Here is a 24017-nt window from a genome sequence, read left to right as displayed (position 1 = left end):
TAGCAGCCTGAACTCACAAAGACAGGTTTTATCTCATGATGTCTGTTCTTACCAAACAAAAATAATCTTTAGATGGGAGGCAGGGCAAGGTGCAAGCAAGTTGGCATTCACCTTTAGATCACCAGACAAAGAATGACTCCAAAGAGATTCTAGCTTTGCTGGTTTTCATGTCCTGGCCAGCATCACCTTTGCTCACCTCAGGCCACTTGTATATCTCACATTCTCACAAACATGCTAACACTGAGACAAAGGTTTTGTGAACTGTGAATAATGGCTTTGATTGCATAACTGTCACACTGAACAAGAAGGAGTCTTGGGGTATAATCAGAAAGCAATTTTACTTTTGTCACTCACTAGTCCTTAAAATATGATCTGTGGGATTCACTGCAACCCCTATCAAAATTCTAATGACATTTTTCATAGAAATAGAAAAATCAATCATAAAATTTGCATGGAAACGAAAGATCCTGAATAGTAAAGTAATCTTGAGCAAGAAGAACAAAGCTGGAAGCATCACACTTCCTGATCTCAATTTATATAACAAAGCTATAGTAATCAAAACAGTATGGTACTGGCATAAAATAGACATATAGAACAATGAAACAGAAGAGGGAGCCCAGAAATAAATCCACACACATAGTGTTCAACAAAGGCATCAAGAATATACAATGGGGAAATGATAGTTTCTTCAATAAATGATGCTAGGAAAACTGGATATCCACATGCAAAAGAATGAAATAGGATCTTTATCTTACACAAAACACAAAAATCAACTCAAAATGGATTAAAGACTTAAACGTAAGACCTGAAACTTTAAAACTCCTAGAAGAAAACATAGAGAAAAGCTCTTTGACATTGGTCTTGGCAATGATTTTTCACATATAACACTGAAAGCACAGCAACAAAAGCCAAAATAAATAATTGAGACTACGTCAAACTAAAAAGGTTCTGCACAGGAAAGGAAACAATAAAATGAAAAGGCAGTGTACGGAATAGGAGGAAATACTTGCAAACCATATTACTGGTAAGGGATTAATATCCAAAATATATAAGGAACTGGTACAACTCAACAGCAAAAACAAAACAAAAAACACAAATAATCCCATTTAAAAATAGGCAAAAGACCTGAAGAGATATTTTCCCAAAAAGACTGTTGACCATACAAAATGGCCAACAGGCATATGAAAAGATGGTCAATAACATTAATCATCAGGGAAATGCAAATCAAAACCACAATGAGCTATCACCACATACCTATTAGGATGGCTATTATCAAAAAATCAAAAAGATAACAAATGTTAGCAAGGATGTGGAGAAAAGGGACTCCTTATACACTGTTGGTGGGAATGTAAATTGATACAGCCATTATGAAAAACAGTATGAAGTTTCCTCAAAAAATTAAAAATAGAACCTACTATATGGTCCAGCAATCCCTTTTGGGTATATATTCAAAGGAAATGATTTCAGTATCTCAAAGGTACTAAGATACCCGCACACCCATGTTCACTGCAGCATTATTCACAATAGCCAAGATGTGGAAACAACCTAAATGTCTGCCATTGAATGAATGAATAAAGAAAATGTGGTATATAATGGGTAACGATATGTGAACTACCACTCTCACTTTATCCATTCACCATACACACACAGTGGAGTATTATTCAGCCTTAAAAAAAAAGAAGGAAATCCTGTCATATGTGACAACATGGATGAACCTGGAGACATATGCTAAGAGAAATAAGCCAGGTACAGAAAAACAAATACTGTGTGATCTCACCTATATGTAGAATCTTAAAAAGTCTCATAGAAACAGAAAGTAAAATGGTGGTTACCAGCAACTGGGGGCTGAGGGAAATGAGGTGCTGTTGGTCAAGGTTATAAACTTTCAGTTATAAAATCAGTAGGTTCTGAAACCTAATGTACAGCATGGTGACTATAGTTAATAATAAATATTGTATGCTTGAAATTTGCTAAGAGAGTAGACCTTAAGTGTTCTCACCACACACACACACACACACAAAAATGGTAACTATGTGAGGTAATAGATATGTTAATTATCTTGATTATGGTAATCATTTCACAAAGTATACATATATCAAAACACCATGTTGTATACCTTAAATATGTACAATTTTTGTCAATCATTACTCAATAAAGCTAGGGAAAATCATCATCTGTGAGGCTAGATCAACACCCTTCCCCAGGCAAAAATTAAGGCAGCCTTCAAAACTTTTCTGGTCATTTTAAATACCAACAGTTCTCCCCTATAGCAGATGTCTTTAAAGCCTGAGTCACATTCCCTCAGCCTACCCTTAATTTCAGCAGCAACTTTGGGGGAAAGTTCTGGGTGAGCATAGACTCACCCAGAAGCAACTTAGACTAAAAGAATTATAGAGCATCCTATTAAAGTTCAGCTGAGACACAAATTCAGGGTTAATACTCTGCAATACAGGGGTACTGTCCTCCAGGATGCAGTATGTGCAATTCAACCAGTGACTGATACAGAGATCTGCACCCCTATAGCTGAATACATGGGTACAGGACCAAGGAGTGGATGTGGTATTGGCCCATCCACCCATCACTTCTAGCAACTCCATGTACAGAATGTGTTCTTCCCTTCCCACCATCTTGGGCTCTCTGATTAGAGGCCTTTGGTTCTCAGAGGATTTTATTTCCACCAGGGGTCATGGCAAGGACTGCACTGAACCTGAAACTACAATTAGCAACCTGATCACTTTGGGAGCCTTACCCGTCAGTGGGCCAGCAGACAATGAAAGATGTTACTATGTAGCAGGGGCCATGGACTCTGATTTTCATGAGAACCAGGATTGCTGCTATGTAATACGGGCATGGAGATGTATATTGGTACCTGGGATATGAACTTGCGTCTTCTGGTGCTCTCATATCCAGTGATAACAGCAAGCAGGCAAGTACAGCAATCATACCTGATGAAAGCAAGACAACCAAGGGGCAGAATATGTGTGGATTACCCTCCAAGTAAGCAAGTGACACCCACCAAAATGCTGACTAAGAGAAATCAAGAATGGGTGGTAGAGAAGAAAAAAATATCAGTCATGACCTTTTGACCCACTGCAACAGCAGACACTAAAGCTTGTTCTTCTAGCCCACTATATTGTCTGACATAGATATTGAGGGGAGCCATCTCCTTGAAGACTCAGTGAAACCATGGACTTAATGTGGGATACATGTGAATATGAGCTGTGTAAGGGCACAGTACTGTGTGGACAACAGTAAATGCCTCCAGGGTCCAGGTTTCATCTTCAAGGCCCACCTCTGATTTCAGTTATAACAATGATGGACAGTTCCTTGTGACCTCAGACTCAACTTCAGCCTCACTGCTTGCCATTTCAAGCAAACACAACCCTTCTTTCTCCTGCTTCCAAGAATCACTTCCTGAATAAATTACCTGCATCCAAGTTCTATCCTCTGGCTCTGCTTTCTGAGGAAGGCAGACTGTAACAAACATTTCTCTTCTACCATCCACACTGCCTGTGCACCACCACCACCGATGCTGCTGATTTCACTTCCTCCACCCCCCATCCTGTTGCCAACAATGTCCTCTACCACTTCCCCCAATTCCCATCTCCCCTGTTCCAAAAGCAAGCCTCAGAAGATCAGCAGTCCTTCTGTCCCTCAAAGTCCTGTGTTTAAGCTACAAGACCACCACAAATTAATCACTTATTTGAGGTTCTTTTTAAACAGAGACTTTATACAAAGGACCTCTAATCTGCCTACATTTTCAAGTGTAGAATGTTTAACACAGTGACTGTCAGGATCTCAAAAACTGTTAGTTCCTTTTTTCCATCAATCCCAGACAATTCATTAATCAAGGGCTATAGGAAGACTTAGACTACTACAATCAAACCTAGGTTACCAGGCTGGGTGTTCTCCTATCATCAGTGAACACATAAGGAGGTTTATAGTCCCAGCATTTCCCTTGTTTTTTCTCAATATCCTCTCCTCCCCAGGTGATTCTGTCCACTCCCAGGGTAAAGGTGGAGAAAGATAGGAAAAACAGAACTTCATAGTCTGGACAAGACATATCAAGGAAAAGAGCAGGTTGTAATGCTTTCCTAATTCTCTGACCCACCCTAAATAGAATGTTTAATCTTAAATATATTCTGATTACTCTGGAATTAAGCTTAGAATCTTAGGAAATGTGGTTTAGGAAAACTGACAAATTTATAACCAATTATTGCTGGCACCTGATGGACTTGGAAAACCATGGACGTACAGGAACACTTTGTGTTATTTTTGCAACTTTTCTGAAAGTGTGAAATTATTTCAAAATAAAAAGTTTTAGAAAAAAGTCATAGTGCTGAAGATGCCAAAGTTTTTCTAAGAAAGGAGAATGTCTAGTGTTTAATTAGAACTCTTGCATTGCTAACATATAAACCCTTCCTCATCCTTCTCAATTCTTGAGTGAAGTCAACTGTACACCAAAATGCCTTTGAGAGTGCAGAGGGGTTTTTTTAAGTTAGTTTTTTTTAAATTAATTAATTTATTTATTCATTTTTGGCTGCGCTGGGTCTTCGTTGCCGCATGCAGGCTCTTCGTTGGGGCGCGCAGGCTCAGGAGTTGTGGCTCACGAGCTTAGTTGCGGTATGTGGGATCTTAGTTCCCTGACCAGGGATCGAACCTGGGCCCCCTGCATTGGGAGTGTGGAGTCTTAACCACTGGACCACAGGGAAGTCCCAAGAGTGCAGAGTTAATTCTTACATCTGGGTCACGGCATGGAGCAAGAACATACACATGTGCTAGCAAGATAATCCATAAATTGAACTAAGCACACAATTTTGAGGAATATCAAGAACCACAAGAATTTGTACTATCATGGGAAGAGCTTTGGGCTTCCATAGGATGTAAAATGGAGATGTGAGATAATATTATCTAGATATCCAAGAATCAAGACTACCACCCCGGTTGACATTTGGATTACATATTAGAAGCTCTTAGTGTAGTGTGATACATATTAAATGTTGGCTATAAACATTATAGTTTAAAATTGGAGCACAAGCAGGAAGGTACATTTGTGGCAACATGAGAAGGAGAAAGAGCCAAGACCTGGAGAGTGATCTGCTCAGTAGGTTCTGCGGGGAATAACCAGGCTAAAAGGAGAAACTTTGTAAAAGTCAAGAGATTATCCAAGACACACAGCAGCCTCAGACATAATTCTAGAATCAGTTATTACCAAGATGAGCTTGAGGTGAGATTGTAGGATCTCAAAAATAGACAAAATTCAGCAACTTAAAATCCATGTTTGAAAGTTCAGATAAGCAGTAAGTAATGTCTCCAGGATACTTGTCCTAGGTTTTCAAAGGTATGGGGGTAAGGTTACCATCCTATTTCAAAGGGATTCAGTAATGCCTGAATCTTACCACTCACCTCTCTGCCATTTTCATTTCTCAACTGAGGGACCAGTACAAATAGTACCCACAGCCAAATGAGATATAAAATACCACATTATTAATGGATGGGCAAGAAAAGGATACTTCTCATTGTTGGGCTTTTCAGTTAAACTGAAAAAAAATAGTCTCATCAATAAGTGGCATTGGGACAAATAGATATCCACACCCAAAAGAATGAAGTTGGACCCCTACCTTACACCATATACAAAAATTAACTCAAATGGATCAAAGACCTAAATGTAAGAGCTAAAAGGTAATAGTCTGACTTCCTTTTTGATGTTTCACTGCTGACAGCTTTTAAGCCTCTTCCCTCTCTCTTCCCTTCTGTCTCACATCTGGGTAAGCTGATAGGAAAGCCCATGTGCTCCCTCCTTTGGTGCCATCAGGAGATTCAAACATAAGCCCCTGCTTCAATGCAGGAAGTCTCACCCTGGTCCCATTCCCTGACCTCAATAAAAATCCCTAGCCAGTCTCCTTTCCTTGTTCTCTCAAGTCATTTTCAGACAAGCTTGAGAAGGCTATCCTGTTCTCACACACACAAAAAAAACAAACAAAAAACCTCATTATGTAAGTAATAATTTTCTGCTGTTTTAATACGCTGTTGATGCGTGTGTGGCATCATATGTCTTGACATCCAAACCAGATTTTGGGTGGGCATCCAGCTGTATATGTGGAGTGGTCACAAAAATTGGCACTGTGAGCAGGATTACTGAGGCATTCACCACCACCACTGGGGGTCTTTCTTCTTTTGCTCTTAGCCTACTAACTTGGTACAAACAACTGCACAGAGTGTGTAGAATGTCTTCATTGCTTGCTGGCAAGATTACACTTTGAATTATACTGCGCTGTGCTGCATGAGTAAAGTCCTACCAAGCGTCTGTTATAGATTTAGCCAATCTAAGTCAGAAGTTTGGATATTTGGCATTTGGGGAAAGGAGTATAGCACTGGGTCCCTCCATAAAGTGGCCCTGGTTCGAGTGTCTCAGCCCAGATCTACCTGTGTGTCTTAGAATGAAGCTGTGACTGATCCTAAGCTCTGGGGAAAGATTCTTACCCTGTTACCAACTGGTGGTATCTCAGCCAGGCACTGTGTCCAATATGTAAAGTGCTCAGGGGAAAGACTGATATGGTACATGCAAGATATGGTGGTCACACATGAAAGAACAGTCATTATGCAGTCAGATAGGGTGGGAAGGAGGGAGAAAGAGAGGGAGAGAACAGAGAAAAAACAGCCATTATATGATGTGCTGAAGTCCTCACTCCTAAGAGCAAATTGCACACCAGGACCTTTAAATACTTCTGTTGCTGTGCTGCATGTGCCTGTGTCGTAACTAAGATGCTAATCCTCAGGGTTATATGGAAAAAAAACACCCATGGCATCCTTGAGACACAGCAAAGGGGCTAATTCAAACCTGACTTAAGACTGGAGTCCTTAAACCCTATAAAACAACCATTGCCACAGGGGAAACCCCTAACCCTGATTATACTGATTTGAGGCTCTCTGGAAAAAGAAATTTATAAATACAAGCAGGTTGGAGGAATCTCCCCTGCCCTTGAAGAATACACACACACACACACACACACACACACACACACACACACACACACACACCAAAAATAAATAAATAAATAAAATAAAAAGAAAGAAGCCTGGATATGGGGGAAGGAAACAAACAAACAAAAAACTGAAACAAAGGTCTACAATTTTACCAAAGTGAAAATCCAAAATTTACCAAAAGAATTTATACAACAAAAGATAAAAGGGCACTGATTGGCTTTTGTGCTTATATAACACAGGTTCTGAATTAACTCAGTACCTGATAAAGTGCACCAACTGGCAAACTTTCATGAACTTGATCAATACTAGGGATCCCACTGCATTTTAACAAGATACCCCTTATACTCTTAGGGGAGTTACCAAGTATAAAATAGGGGACAAATAAGTATGCCTCACCTTAACCATTGGAACTATTGCCTTGCCTAAAATCCCCACAGCCTCAGCATTGCCCTAAAATATAATATAATGGGCATGAATGCTCTGACCCAATGAGTAATTAGTTAAAATTAAATTAAGTTGTTGGCATTTGATAAAAGTAGGATACCATGGATCTTCTCCCCCTCTGTTAAAATAGTTAATATGGTCTACTGAAAATTAAAATACTCAGTGATCAAAATCCATCATACAAGACCTATTTAGAGAAGGGGGTGATTATCCTCACTGCTTCTCCATTTAACAGTAAAATTTTGCCCGTATTTGAACTTGGAAAGAATGAACAGTGCCTCATGGTGAATTACCACAACCTTAAATGCTGTGGTCCTACTCATCAAGGCTCCTATACACAATATTAGTGAAATTACTGACTCTATCCAATCAACAACTGGTAAATATTTTGCTATTATAAACTTAGCTAATATATGCTGTTCAGTGTCTATTTCAACATCCTCTCAGATACCTTACCTCCAAAGGGAAACAATATGCCTTTACCCAGCGGCTCATGGGATACCTCAACAACCTTAATATCACACACTATCTTTGCCGGCAAGATCTTAACTGCATCCAATTTTCTTGAGGACCACAGGTATGACATTACATTGATGACATCCTCCTCCAAGGAGATTCTTTGGAAGCACTCATTTAGGACATACAAATGCTCACAAAGGGGCTCAGAAAAGGGGATTCCTTCATCAAAGTAAAGAAAGCAAAAAAGGCAAGAAAGTGCCAAAAAGTTGGAAGTCACAGTCTTTTATAACCCAATCTTGGAAGTGACATCCTACCACTTTTGCATATTCTCTTCATTAGAAGCAAGTCATTAGGTGCAGCCCACACACAGGAGGAGGAAATGACACAAGGGTGTGAATACCAAGAGGAGGGCATCATTAGAAGCCATTCTAGGAGGCTGCCTACCACACATGAAAATCAGGGTTAAGAGAAGATACAATTTTCAAATTGTAACAGGTATATCCTACACTTAACCTGTATAAGAACTCAAACAAATTTCCTGCTTGAAATTCAGTGACCCCAACAGTTTTGCATCATGCAATTAAATGCTTAATGCTAAAGAAGGCCCCATGTACCCAGAAAGATTATCATTTAAAATCGAAGGAGAGATAAAGAACTTCTCAGACAAGCAAAAAAACCAAGAGTTCATCAGTACTAAACCAACCCTAAAAGAAATGTTAAAGGGTATTCTCTAAGTGGAAAAGAAGAAGCTATAGGAGAGGGGAAATCTTACTAGGAAAGGCAAGTATAAAGTAAAGACTGAGGATCAACCACTTAAATAAGCCACTACAAAGACAAAAGACGAAGATTGTAAAAGCAACTGTAACTACAATAAACAGTTAAGGGATAAACATGAAGATTTAAAATAGGACATCAAAAACACAAAATGTGGAGGAGGAAAGTAAAAAATGTAGACCTTTTAGAATATATGTGAACTTAAATGACTAGCAGTTTAAAACAAGTAGATATAGTTATAGGTCAACATATATAAACGCCATGGTAACCATAAATCAAAAACCTACAATAGATATACAAAAACTAAAAAGAAAGGAATACAAGTATACTATTAAAGAAAGTCATCAAACCACAAGGAGAGAAACAAAAATAAGAAAAATGAACAGATAAGAATTACAAAAACAACCAGAAAGCAAGTAATAAAATGGCAGTAAGTACATACCTATCAATACTTTACTTTAAATGTCAATGGACTAAATGTTCCAATCAAAAGACATAGGGTGGCTGATTAGATAAAAAACAAAAGAACCATCTATATGCTGCATACAAGAGATTCACTTCAGAGCTAAAGACACACAGACTGAAAGTGAGGGGATGGGAAAAGATACTTCATGCAAATGGAAATGACAAGAAGCTGGGATAGAAATACTCATATCAGACAAAATACAAGAAGTGGATATTACAATTGTTAACATACGTTCACCCAGTAAGGAGCACCTAAATATATGAAACAAATACTTACAGACATAAAGGGAGAAATTGACAATAATACAACAATAGTAGGGGACTTTAACACCCCACTTGCATCAATGGACAGACAGATCACACAGACAGAAAATCAGTAAGGCAACAGTGGTCTTAAATAATACAATAGACCAGTTGGACTTAATAGATATCTATAGGACATTACATCCAAAACCAGCAGAATACATGTTCTTTTCAAGTGCACATGGAACACTCTCTAGGATAGATCACATGTGAGGCCATAAAACAAGTCTCAACACATTTAAGAGGACAGAAATTAAATCAAGCATATTTTCTGACCACAATGTTAAGAAACTAGAAATCAATTACAGAAATAAAAATGGGAAAAACACAAACACATAGAGACTAAATAACATGGTCCAAAAAAAAAAATGGGTCAAAGAGGAAATCAGAAAATTCCTTGAGGCAAATGAAATTGAAACACAACTTTCCAAAATCTATGGGATGCAGCAAAAGCAATTCTAAGAGGGTCGTTTACAGCAATACAAGAAAAACTCAAATAAACAACTTAACCTACCACCTAAAAGAATTAGAAAAATAAGAACAAACAAAGCCTAAAGTCAAAAGAAGGAAGGAAATAATAAAGATCAGAGAGGAAATAAATAAAATAGAGACCAAAAATAGAAAAGATCAATGAAACCAAGATAAATTGATAAACCTTTAGTCAGGCTCACCAAGAAGAAAAGAGAGAGGACCCAAATAAATAAAATAAGAAATGAAAGAGAAGAAATAAAAACTGATATTACAGAGGTATAAAAAATATCATAAGAGAATAATACTAAGAACAGTTATATGCCAACAATTTGATGACCTAGAAGAAGAAATGGACAAATTTCTAGAAATATACAGCCTGCCAAGACTGAAACAAGAAGAAACAAAGAACTTGAACAAATCGATCACTAGCAGTGAAATTGAATTTGTAATAAAAAAAATCTCCCAGCAAACAAAAAAGTCCAGGACTGGATGGCTTCACAGGGGAATTCTACCAAACATACAAAGAACAACTAATACCTATCCTCCTCAAAATATTTCCCAAAATTGAAGAGAATGGAATACTCCCAAATTCATTCTACAAGGCCAACATTACCCTGACACCAAAACCAGACAAAGACATTACAAAAAAAGGAAATTACAGGCCAATATCTTTGATGAACATAGACGCAAAAGTCCTCAACAAAATATTAGCAAACCATATCCAACAATATATAAAAAGGATCATACACCATGATCAAGTAGGATTTATTCCAGAGACACAAGAATGGTATAATATTCGCAAATCAATCAATGTTAATCACCACATTAATGAAAGGAAGGATAAAAATCATATGATTATCTCAATAGATGCAGAAAAAGCATTTGACAAAATTCAACATTCATTCATCATACATCAGAGTGGGTATAGGGGGAACATATCTCAAGATATTAAGGCCATTTAAGCCAAACCCACAGCTAACATCATACTCAATGATGAAAAGTTGAAAGCCTTTCCTCTAAAATCAGGAACAAGACAAGGACACCTGCTCTCACCTCTTCTATTTAACATAGCATTGGAAGTCCTAGCCACAGCAGACAGGAAAAAGAAATAAAAGGCATTCAAATTGGAAGAGAAGAACTAAAAATGTCACTATTTGCAGATGACATGATACTTTATATAGAAAACCCTAAAGTCTCCACCAAAAAACTATTAGAACTAATAAATGAATTCTGTAAAGTTGCAGGATATGAGATTAACATACAGAAATCTGTTGCTTTTCTGTACACTGAGAATTAAATATCAAAAAGAGAAAGTAAAAAAAAAAATCTCATTGAAATTGTATCAAAAAGAATAAAATATTCAATACCTAGGAATAAACTTAACCAAGAAGGTGAATGAGCTATACCCAGAAAACTATAAAACACTGATGATGGAAATTGAAGATGATACAAAGAAATGGAAAGATATCCCATGCTCTTGGATTGGAAGAGTAAATGTTTTTAAAATGTCCATACCACCCAAAGCAATCTACAGATTTAAGGCAATCCTTATCAAAATACCCAAGACATTTTTCAGAGAACTAGAACAAATAATCCTAAAATTCATATGGAATCACAAAAGACCCTGAATTGCCAAAGCAATCTTGAGAAAAAAGAACAAACGTGGAGGTATCACCCTCCCTGACTTCAGATTATACTACAAAGCTACAGTAATCAAAACAGCATGATACTGGCACAATAACAGACATATAGACCAATGGAATGGAATATACCCACTCACTTCTGATCAGCTGATCTACAACAAAGGAGGCAAAAATATACAATGGAGAATAGACAGTCTCTTTAATAAGTGGTGCTGGGAAAACTGGACAGCTACATGTAAAAGAATGAAATTAGAACACTACATAAAACCATATGCAAAAATAAACTCAAAATGGATTAAAGACCTAAATGTAAGATCTGAAACTATAAAACTCCTAGAAAAGAACATAGGAAGACCATTCTTTGACATAAATCCTAGCAATATTTTTTTTGGATCTATCTCCTAAGGCCAAAGAAATAAAAGCAAAAATAAACAAGTGGGAGCTAATTAAACTTAAAAGCTTTTTCACAGCAAAGGAAACCCTCAACAAAAGAAAAAGACAACCTACTGAATGGGAGAAAATATTTGCAAATGATATGACTGACAAGCAGTTAATCTTCAAAATATATAAACAGCTCACACAACTCAATATCAAAATAACAAACAACTCAATCCAAAAATGGGCAGAAGACCTGAATAGACATTTTCCCAAAGAAGACATACAGAAGTCTAACAGGCACATGAAAAAATACCCAACATTGCCAATTATTAGAGAAATGCAAACTAAAACTACAATGAAATATCACCTCACACCTGTCAGAATAACCATCATCAAAAAGTCTACAAATAACAAATGTGGCAAGGATGTGAAGAAAAGGGAACCCTTGTACACTGTTGGTGGGAGTGTAAATTGGTGCAGCCACCATGGAAAACAGTATGGAGGTTTCTCAAAAAATAAAAATAGAACTACCATATGATCCAGCAATTCCACTCCTGGGTATATATCTGGAAAAAAATAAAACACTAATTTGAGAATATACAGGCATTCCCAAGTTCATAGCAGCACTATTTACAATAGCAACATATGGAAGCAATCCAAGTGTCCATCAGCAGACAAATGGATAAAGAAGATGTGGTATATTTATAAAATGGAATATTAGCCATAGAAAAGAGTGAAATTCTGCCATTTGCAGCAACATGGATGGACCTAGAGAATATTATGCTTAGTAAAAAATCAGACAAAGACAAATATTGTTTGATATCACTTATATGTGTAATCTAAAAAATAAAACAAATGAATGAATATAGCAAATCAGAAACGGACTCACATATATAGCAAACAAACTAGTAATTACCAGTGGGGAGAGAGAAGGGGAGTGCAAGATAGGGTGATGGGATTAGGAGATACAAACTACTATGTATAAAATAGATAAGCAACAAGGATATATTGTACAGCACTATTATAGTCACTATTTTGTTTTATAATAAGTTTTTTTTAAATTTTATTTATTTTTGGCTGCATTGGGTCTTCATTGCTGCATGTGGGCTTTCTCTAGTTGTGGTGAGCGGTGGCTTCTCTTGTTGCGGAGTATGGGCTCTAGGCACGCGGGCTTCAGTAGTTGTGGCACGTGGGCTCAGTAGTTGTGACTCATGGGCTCTAAAGCGCAGGCTCAGTAGTTTTGGCACACAGGCTTAGTTGCTCCATGGCATGTGGGATCTACCCGGACCAGGGCTCCAACCCGTGTCCCCTGCATTGGCAGGCGAATTCTTAACCACTGCGCCACCAGGGAAGTCCTCCCCAGCATACTTTCTTCCAATGAAAAACTGCCCCTTCTCCTTCCTATGTGGTTCTGATGAAACTGGTCATCACAGGGCCCTATCTGACCCCCAGCTAATCACATGACCATCCTCCTTTTCACAGTGACTGGTCAAAGTTACATGAGCCAAGCAGGGCCAGAGTCCATCCATGCAATTTAATATAAGGATACTGGGAGAGGGAATGTCTCTTCCTTTTGAGTCATGAACAATAAAAATGAAAGCTTACAGCTGTCAGAAGCCACCTTTCCCATCACATGAAAGGACCTGTTGGTAGAGAGGAAGAAAGGAGAGAGAAAGCTAATGATATCATTTGAGTCCCTGTAGAGTGTCTTGGAGCACTCCTGCCAGCTCCACCCTGAACTTCCCAGTTACCAGAGCCAGTGAATCCCACTTTGCTCAAGCTTGTTTGGTTTTCTGACATTTGCTTATAACCAAAGTGTCCTGACTAATACAGGCTTGTTTCAAGCTAACTCTTCTTACTCATTAATATGTATATTCCATCTGTGTCGTTCTCAAACCAGGAAACACAGCTGTTACCTAAAAAGCTTTTTTAAAAATACAGATTTTTAGGCCCCAACCAAAACTACTATTTCAGCATCTTTAGGGGTGTAATCCTCACATCTGTATTTTTGTTTTTAACTCCACAAATAATTCTGAAGCCTAGCCAGTATGGACAACCACTTATCTATTCTATTACAAAAAAAACAAACTTCAAATTCTAAATTGGCTTTCTCCTATTTGAATTGCATGGATCTCTCAGTCTAGAATCCTATAAAGGAAACAGGTAGGTTTCCCCACACTGACCACAAATAAACTCTGTCTCTCCCAATAGAAAAATCAGTAGAATATTTTAAAAACACTTTTATAGCATTTATTGATTTTACTTAATTCTACTGATAGAAATCATTACTGGGAGGAGTATTACAATCACAAATGTGGGGGTGTATATATATACAGGTTTAATGCTCCTTTAGTTCTCTATCATGAAACCAGCATAAGAACCAGACTGGGTAGTCATGGACATCTAATGCAAATTTCTGTATTAAATGGCACACAGCAAGGCCAAGCCATGTTCCTACATCTCTTTACATCTCCATCCTTTTACATCTGTACCAGTACAAATTGGTAAACTAATATATTTTACCAAGTGCAAAGAAAAAGCATCTTTTTAAAACAATGATATCAAGGCTCAGTTTCAAGTTGGTGATATAGGAAACCTCCAGCCAGGAGCCCCTTGGACAATCCTGTGAGGCAGTGTGGTGGGACAGGCAGGGCACTTTTTGGCCATTTGCAATGTCAGAATGATTCTTTTACATCTGAATAGACTCATTTAAAACTGGCACTATGACAGCATGGTTCAGCAAAGTTTAGACCAATCATTTCCACAGGATAATTTATATGTTATGTCAAGGGACAGATGTTCTACAGTCTTTATATCCTGAGCAGTTGTGGGAATCTTTGCATTTTTGCTGTTTCATATTGTCATGTCCTAAAGGAAGACCCCTCTAAGGACTTCAAATAGAAAGGAAAACTGGTGATCATATAACATCACTGGGATCACCTTGGGTATAAAATCAGGAGACACATCACCACAGAGGGACCAAGCAGTAATCAGGTAATTTCTATAGCTTGACCATGATTATACTCCTTCAGTCAATCTCTTCTAGGATTGAAGACTGACAAGAAGGTATTTCCAGTTCTGCTTACATTCTTGAAAACTTAAGTAGACGGGGAAAAAATCTTTAACTGTGTATAGTGATGGATGTTAACTAGACTATTGCGGTGATCATTTTGCAATATATATAAATACCAAATCATTATGTTGTATACCTGAAAATAATATGACGTTGTATGTCAATTATACCTCAATAAAACAAATTAAGTACAGGGATCTCATCAGCAGGGTAGGGAGGAGGGTATAAAAAATCAATGGAGGACTTCCCTGGTGGCGCAGTGGTTAAGAATCTGCCTGCCAAAGCAGGGGACACGGGTTCGAGCCCTGGTCTGGGAAGATCCTACATACCGCGGAGCAACTAAGCCCGTGTGCCACAACTACCGAGCCTGAGCTCTAGAGCCCGCGAGCCACAACTACTGAAGCCCGTGTACCTAGAACCCGTGCTCCTCAACAAGAGAAGCCACCGCAATGAGAAGCCCGCGCACCACAACGAAGAGTAGCCCCGGCTCGCCGCGTCTAAAGTCCGCGCGCAATAACAAAGACCCAACGCACCCAAAAATAAATAAATAAATAAATAAATAAGAAATCAATGGAGATAATATCTGACTATTAATGTTATCTTTTTTCCAGTTTTACTAGGTATAATTGACAACGTTGCTGGAAGTTGTAAGGCAAAGTACCAGAAAGAAGGGAGCTGGCCAGAGAAAGAGATCCAGAAATCTGCACTGGGTCCCCTTGAGATTTTTGCCAAGTATTAAGGTATACTCACACACACACAGAGAATCTACACAGCTGCACAAAGAACCACTACTGGAAAAAGTATAACAACCAGGCGGCTGTGAACTGAACAACTACTAGAGTTCATGTAAGTCTGGGAGCCATTCGAGTCTGATCTCCAGAGTGGAGAGACCTTACTAAAAATCCTGCAGCATTCATTAGAGACCTCATAAAAATACACTTTTAGAGTAGGGCTAATCTAGTCCTAAAAGGCCACTTTATACCACCTTAATAATACTTAAAAACAAGCTTCATACTAACCACAAATATGTAGAAACTGAAATTTAAATACTACCATCTACAATTGCTTCAAAGAAAACCAATTACTTAAGTGTAAATCTAACAAAATGTGTACTGAATCAGTATCCTGAAAATTACAAAATGCTGATAAAAGAAACTAAAGAAGACCTAAATAAATAGGAGCCACACTGTGTTCATGGACTGGAAGATTAAATATAGTAAAGATGTCAATTCTCCCCAACTGATTGATAGGTTTGATGCAATTCCTATCAAAATCCATGAAGTTTTTTGGTAGACATAGACAAGCTTATTCTAAAATGTATACAGAAAAGCATAGTACTTAAAATAGCGTAAAAAATTTTGGGGAAAAAGAAGAATAAAGTGGGAGGAATCACTCTATCCAGTTTTAAGGCTTACTGTGTTGACTCCCCAAGACCACCTCCAGGTTCGATGATTTGCCAGGAGGACTCACAGGATTCAGCATAATCATACTCGTGGCTATGATTTATTACAGCATAAAGATATAAAGCAAAATTAGCAAAGGAAAAAGGTGCATGGGGCAAAGTTTGGAGGAAACCAGGCACAAGTTTCCAAGAGTCCTCTCCCACTAGAGTCACAGGACTTGCTTAATTTTTCCAGTAACAAGTTATGATAACACATGTGAAATATTGTCTACCAGAGAATCTCATTAGAGACTCAGTGCCAAGGTTTTTAATGGGGACTAGTCACATAGCACACTCTGCCTAGCACAATCCAAAATTCCAGATTTGCAGAAGGAAAGCAGGTGTTCAGCATAAACCATCATTGTTTACACAGTTTAGGCACAATGAACTACTCTTACCAGTCAGGGTGGTCATTATCAGTTAGGAAAGTCCTCCTGAAATTCTAATTTCCAGATGCTAGCCAAGGGCCAACCTTGGAAGCAGATCTTTCTAAGGACAGCAGTGACAGGTCTATTAACTTTTTTTGCATGCCATACAGCTGTATGCCTACATAGCTATACTAATCAAGACAGTGTGGTATTGGCAGAGGGACAGACATATAAATCAATAGAACATAATAGAGAACCCAGAAATGGACCCACACAGTTATCCCCAACTGATTTTTGACAAAGTTACAAAAGCATTTCAGTGGAGAAAGAATAGCCCTTTTTCAATAAATGGTGCCAGAACAATTGGACATGTAGACACAAAAAGATGAACCTTGACTTAAAACTCACATGTAATACAAAAATTAATTTAAAATGGATTTTGGACTTAAATATAAAACACAGAATTATTTATAAGTTTGGAAAAAACATAGGAAAAATCTTTGGGAGGTAAGGCTAGGCAAAGAGTTCTTAGACTTGATAACAAAAGCATAATTTGTAACATAAAAAATTGATAAATTGGACCACGTCAAAATTTAAAACTTTTGCCCTGTGAAAAACCCTGTTAAAAGATGAAATGACAAGATAAAGACTGGCAGAAAATATTTTTAAACCACAAATCCTACAAAGGTTTGAATCTAGAATATACAAAGAGCTCTCAAAAACAGTAAAAAAAAAAAAAGACAACAAACAATCCAATTAGAAAATGGGGAACAGACATGAACAGACATTTTACTGAAGAGGATATACAGATGGCAAATAAGCACATGAAAAGATGTTCAATATCACTGGCCATTAGGGAAACACAAATGAAAACCACATTGAGATAGTACTATACATCTATGTGAATGGCTAAAATAAAATGTACAGTTATAACACCAAATGGTGGTGAGAATTTGGAGAAACTGGATCGCTCATACATTGCTTGTGGGACTGTAAAATGGTACAACCACTCTAGAAAAAAAAGTATGACAGTTTCTTACAAAACTATATATGAAGTTACCAATAACCCAGCAGTTGCACTCTTAGGTATTTAGCTCAGAGAAATGAAAACTATGTACACACAAAAACCCATACACAAATGTTCATAGCAGCTTTATTCATAATTACCAAAACATGTAAAAAAACTCAAATGTCCTTCAACACATGTATGATTAACCTGTAGTATAACCATAACATGGAATACTATTTAGTAATAAAAAGGAATGAACTATTGATACACACAATAATTTGGATAAATCTCAAGAGAAATATGCTGAGTGAAAAACCCACTGTGGTGGTTAAAGAATATCACAAGAGATTCTTGTGATGGAACTGTTGTGTATCTTGATTGTGTTGGTAGTCACACAAATCTACACATGTGATAAAATTGCATGGAACTAAATGTACACACACACACACATATAAGTGCATGTAAAACTGATGAAATCTGAATAAGGTCACTGGGTTGTTATCGATATAAATTTCCAGGTTGTAATATTGTACTGTAGTTGTGCAAGATGTTACCATTAGGGTAAACTAGCTGAAGGGTACATGAGAGCTCTCTGTGCTATTTCTTACAAGTGCATATAAATGTAGAATTATCTCAAAATTGAACTTAAAAAAAAAAAGCTTCCAAAGAATCAAACTGATATGTAAGTTAACTGTCTGCTAGAAGAAAACACTCCATTAAGAACAACAAAATCTAGACTCACAACAAGATAGCATTCATTTTGAAGAGCATACTTTAAAAATTACTAGGCATGTAGAGAAGCAGGAAAATATAATCTATAACTAAGAAAAAAAAATCCCTCAGTAAAACCAACCTAGAAGTGACTGAAATGATGAATTTACAGACAAGAATTTTATAATAGCTGTTAAAAATATAGTCAGTGATTTAAAGGAAAACATCAATATAATCAAGGAAAAATAGGACATCTCAAAAAATTTTTTAATTGTTAAATACAAAAAGAAAGAAAAAAGATTCCACAACTGGAAAGATATAATAACTGAAATGAAAATCTTACTAAATGGATTTCACACCTGATTAGACTTTGCTGAAGACAAGTAAACTTGACGAGAGGGAACTGAAAAGATCCTAAGCAAACACAGAGAAGAAAAACAGCTGGAAAAAAAAAATGAACAGAGCCTTCATGGATTATGAGATAATATTAAGTGGCTACCATATGTGTAACTGGGAAAGAGAAAGACATTGGCACCGAAAAATACATTTTTTAAAGATAACGGGAATTTTCTTCTTCAAAATTTCATGAAAAACATACAACCAGAGAACCAAGAAGCTCAATGAAGCAAAGCAGGATAAGGGGGGAAAAAGCACATCATAATCAAATTTCTGAAAACCAAAGATAAAGAGAAAATCTTCAGCACATTCAGAAAAAAAAAAAAAAGAGACATATTATACTCAGGGTCAGTAAGAATTACCACTGGCTTCTCAAGAGAAAGAATGCAAGTCAGAAAACAAAATGAATATTATCTTGGTGCTGAAAGAAAAAGGCTATCTAAATTCTACATCTAGAATTTCAATAATAATGACTAATGATTAAAAATTAAGGCAAAAATAAAGATACTTTCAAAAATACAAAAGCAGAGAGAATTCATCATCAACATATGTTCCAGTTGTGTATTACTTGGTAATAAACTACTCTGAAACTCTGTGGCTTGAAACATCACACATTTAATTGTATTTTACAATATTTTGAGTCATTTATGCAAGATGCAGTTAGGTGAGCCTTTTTTCTCCATTAACATCAATTGAGTTTACTTGGAGGTGTTCACTCATCTGATTTCATATACGTGGCTTCTCTTACATATCTAGCACAGTGGCAGAGATGGCTAGAAGGCCAGGCTAGGAAGAGACTATGGACCGAATGTTAGCGCAAGTTCCTGTGCCAGATGCACAATGAGGCCAAACAAACTGAAACATCAGAGTTTGGAGCAGAAAAAGGGCTATTGCAGGGCCATACAAGGAAACAGGTGACTCGTGGCCCAAAAAAAACCCAAACTCCCCGAAGGCTTTCAGCAAAGCATTTTTAAAGGCCAGGTAAAGGAAGGGGATCACAGGGTATGTGATCAGCTCGTGCACAATTCTGATTGGCTGATGGTGAGGTAACAGGGCAATGTCACATTATCTATCCTTAGGCGCCAGCAAGTCTGGTGCTCATGGTCATCAAGTAACATCTTCCATTTGGTGGGGGATTTTCACATCTGTAAAACAACTCAGGACATGTGCATCAGACACTTATTATCTAGGTACTTCAGAGAGGAACTAAAGCAGAGGATTTTGGGGAAGGGCCTGCCCCAGGAAGGCCCTGTAGGGTCCTGCTCAGTTACACAAGGAGCCTACATGCAGCCTCACCAACATGGGACCTCAGTGTGGTCAGACTTCTTACCTAGTGGCTTCAAGAGCAAGAGTTTTAGCAAATAAGATAGAATCTACATCGTCTTTTATGACCTAGACCCAGAATTCACAAAGCATTACCTCTGCTGTATCCTATTAGTTGAAGCAATCACAAGCTCATGCATTTTAAGAAGAACATAGACCTCTAGATGGGAGGAATGCCAAAGAATTTCTGGAAATGATTTTAAAATTGCCACTGTCTTCTCTCTGGCCAAAAATTATTTACATTCCTTCCTCATGCAATATATATTCACCTCTTCCCAAGACTCTCCAAAAGTCTCATCCCATTATGGCATCAAGCTGAGGTTCAAAGTCCAGAATCTAGGACTTCCCTAGCGGTCCAGGGGATAAGACTCTGTGCTTCCACTGCAGGGGGCCCAGGTTCAATCCCTGGTCGGGGAACTAAGATCTCCAGGATCTTATCATCTTAATAAGCCCAGGTATGGATGAAGCTCCATAAAGTTTCTTAGGTTCAGATCTTGATCTGAAAACCTGTAAACTAAAGAAACAAGTTATCTGCCCCACACATATCCAAAATACAGTGGTAGGATAGGCATAGAGTAATTGCAATAAATAAATATCCATTTAAAGGAAGAAAACAGGAAGTCACCAATCCATTGAAATTCTAAAATCCAGCTGAGTATATGTTACCTGTTTGTGACTGGGCCCCAACCCTGCTCCCTGGGAATGACTTTCTATGATTTTTGGCTCTTTCCTCTGAGATCTTGGTTTTGCCCTCTAAGTCATTCTTCCGTCCCCATAGAGCTATCCCATTTCTGCAGCTTAGTAGCCTACTCAGCCTGCTTCCTGCCCACAGAAGTTTGAGGGTCCAAAAGATTTTTTTCATTTTGTACAGTCTGGTTTTCTCAGTAAAAGCTAAAATAACTACTATAAAAATTTGTGGATTTTTTGTGAGTCAATTTATAATTTATTCCATTAGATAAAAGCCATATACACAAATACCTTCTAGATAAGTTCTTTTCTACCTTGGGCTCCATGTTGGGCTGCTGTGGGACAGTGTCCTTAATATTCTTAGGAGACTTGTTGTTTAAGACTCTTAGAAAACTTATTGTCTAACAATTGTTTATTGTTTACAACCACTTAAGAACTTTACAAGGCCTTTTATCTGTTTCTGAACTCTTAACAAAAGATTTTACAATCACACCCTTGGCTTCATCTCTACCTTGAGTCCATGCTTTTCTAACAGGGCCTTGGATTTGATCTTTGTCCTGTGGCTCTATCTTACTTTGAGTATCTTCTACTGGGAGAAACAAAGGATAAGAAATCATTTAATTTTCAGATCTTGTTCTACACAGTTCCTCTAAATTCTGTTTGAAAATTGAATAATTCCTTCTTTAGTACAGCTTTGTCCACCCATACATTATGATGCATAGTTTAAACACAGATAAACAAAAAACAGTTGACATCTTGAACATTCTGCCTGGATATCTCCTAAGCCAGATCCATCAGTTCATTAAATATATTTTCTAATTCTCCACGTTATCACATTTGCTAAACCATCTGCCATGACATAACAAGAGCCTCCTTTCCTCGAGCTTCCAATGACATTTTTCTTATTTTCCTTTAAGTCCTTATTGACACCCTCCTCGATGCCTATCAGGATTCCACTAACAGTCTTCTTGAAGCCCTTTCAACTTCTGCCTGACATACTGTCCCAAAGTCAATGCCACATGTTTTAGGTTTTTGTTACAACAGCACCCCCAATCTTGTTCCACTTATGTAATGCTGTATAACTATTCCAAAAATACATGAAAAAACAATGATTTTATTACATCTCACAATCAAGAAAATCAGGAATTTACGCAGGTTTTAGCTAGGTACTCATTCTATTCTTTGTGCCATCGTGTTATTGAATACAAGTCTGTGTGCCCAGTGACGCACAGTGAGGCCGAACAATACCAAAACGTCAGAGTTTGGAGCAGAGAAAGGTTTATTGCAGGGTCATGCAATGAGACAGCTGGCTCATGTCTTAAAAACCCCAAATTCCCCGAAAGCTTTCAGCAAAGCTCTTTTATAGGAAAGGGAAGGGAGGGGTGTGGTTAGTTGTTGCAAACTTCTTGGTGTCAGATCCTTTGTTTTTGAGGTCAGGTTATGGTCAGGTCACAATGTTCCTGTAAACCTCTACCAAAAGAAATGTTATTCTCTGTTCTGACAAGAAAGGGCAAGATCCCAAGGCTCAACTTTCTCCCTCCAAGGTCCAGGCCCTGGCTAAGAGAGGGAACCTGTGCAGGCTGGTTACCCTGCCCGGAAGCATTCGTCCAGCACCCAGTCAGGGTCCTCCTGCCAGGGCCCAGGCCAGGCTGAAGAGGCAGATCTCAGCTGGTGGTGCCCTCAGGGCCAGGTCCCCAGACCCTACCCAGCCGTCATCACTGAGGGAGCCAGGTGCCCAGGACTCAGCCGGCCCTCAGGCTTTTCATTTAAACTGGAGAGAAGCAATTACTTAGGATCAATAGGAATACAAATACCAATCAGGTGAATTCCCAGCTCACAACAATTGCCCCTCTTGGAGAATAGCTCCAACCACAGAGGTGGACCTGAAGTAATGATGTGCAATGTGCTTGCAACTTAACCCTGACATTTGGCCACCTTCTAGGGGTAGATAACTGATCTAAGCTGGACCAATTTTTGAAATTTGCATGGAGAGACTGAAGCTGGGTAAAGCTGTTACCTTAAATAGCAGGGTCCATATACACCCATGGAGACCGCTGCTGCCGTTAGGTCACAGAAGCGGGGATAGAGGAGAGGGTCACTGCTGCTTCAAGGTCTGGGCCCGGCCAGTGGGTGACCAGTGGTGAGGGCTCTGGAGCTCTGCGGGACACAGCCTTCAGCCTGTCCCCGGGTCCCCAGCTCACCCGCCGGCCTGGAGGGCCCCAGGGAGAAAGCCGCCATCTCCCTCTCACTGCACTCTCTGCTGCGCAGACCACTGAGAGCTGATTGTTGGCGGAGCGGGACCTCTAACTGCCGCGCTCAGGATCTCGTGCTTATGGTCAAGCGCTAATGGTTTCGTGCCCGCCCCACCCCTATTACCAAAGGAAGTTACTCAGTGGTATTCACCTGGCGAATGGGAGGCTTGGAGGGATCAAGACAGCTTCACTCACATATCTGGCACCATGGCAGGTTTAACTAGACTGCTAGGCTTAGCTGGCTCTGTTGACCAGAACGTGGTCTCTCCAGCATGGTGGTCTTCTCATATGGTGGTTCAAGTCTCTGAGAGCAAGTATCCAAGTAAATAAGACAGAAACCTCATGGTCTTTTAGGACATAGCCTCCGAAGTCCTAGCGTTTCAGTTCTGCTGTGCTGTATAGGTCAAAGAAACCCCTAGCCTACCCAGATTCAAGAGGAGGAGACAGAGACCCAATGTCTCAGTGGAAAAAGTGTCCAAGAATGTACAGCCATTTTTAAAAACCAACATAACAAATCTGTACTACAGGAAACGTTAAAGGAAGTTCTTCAGGCTGAAGTGAAATGATACCAGATGGAAACTTAGATCTATACAAAAGAATGAAAGGCACCAGAAATGGTAAATATGTAGGTAAATTAAAAGGACATTTTTAAATTGGACAAAAAATTATGTGCTATTTACAAAATAGAATACTTAACAGTAATAAGAATAATCTACATGGAACAACATGAATGAATCTCACAATGTTGAAAGAAAAAAGCTAAACCTGAAAAGTACATATTGTATTATTCCATTTATATAATGTACAAAAACAGGCAACAACCAATCTATGCT

At 38.3% G+C, this 24017-nt stretch overlaps 1 long non-coding RNA gene across 2 annotated transcripts in view; it reads right to left on the bottom strand.

The window, feature by feature from the left end:
- Positions 1 to 24017, bottom strand: part of LOC309656122 — an 870723-nt gene that overhangs the window by 842460 nt on the left and 4246 nt on the right. The window contains exon 3 of one of the 2 annotated variants that reach the window (XR_014261148.1): positions 2869 to 2945. The exons of the other annotated variant lie outside the window; for it this stretch is intronic. This is a non-coding gene — a long non-coding RNA (uncharacterized lncRNA). Of the gene's footprint in view, positions 1 to 2868; positions 2946 to 24017 lie in introns of those variants that run through there. 2 annotated transcript variants of the gene reach the window in all.

This window comes from Balaenoptera physalus (assembly GCF_965194825.1).
Source record: "Balaenoptera physalus genome assembly, chromosome: 2".
Lineage (NCBI taxonomy): Eukaryota > Metazoa > Chordata > Mammalia > Artiodactyla > Balaenopteridae > Balaenoptera > Balaenoptera physalus.
Note: the sequence above shows the minus strand (reverse complement) of the source record. Positions and strands in the feature narration are given on the sequence as shown.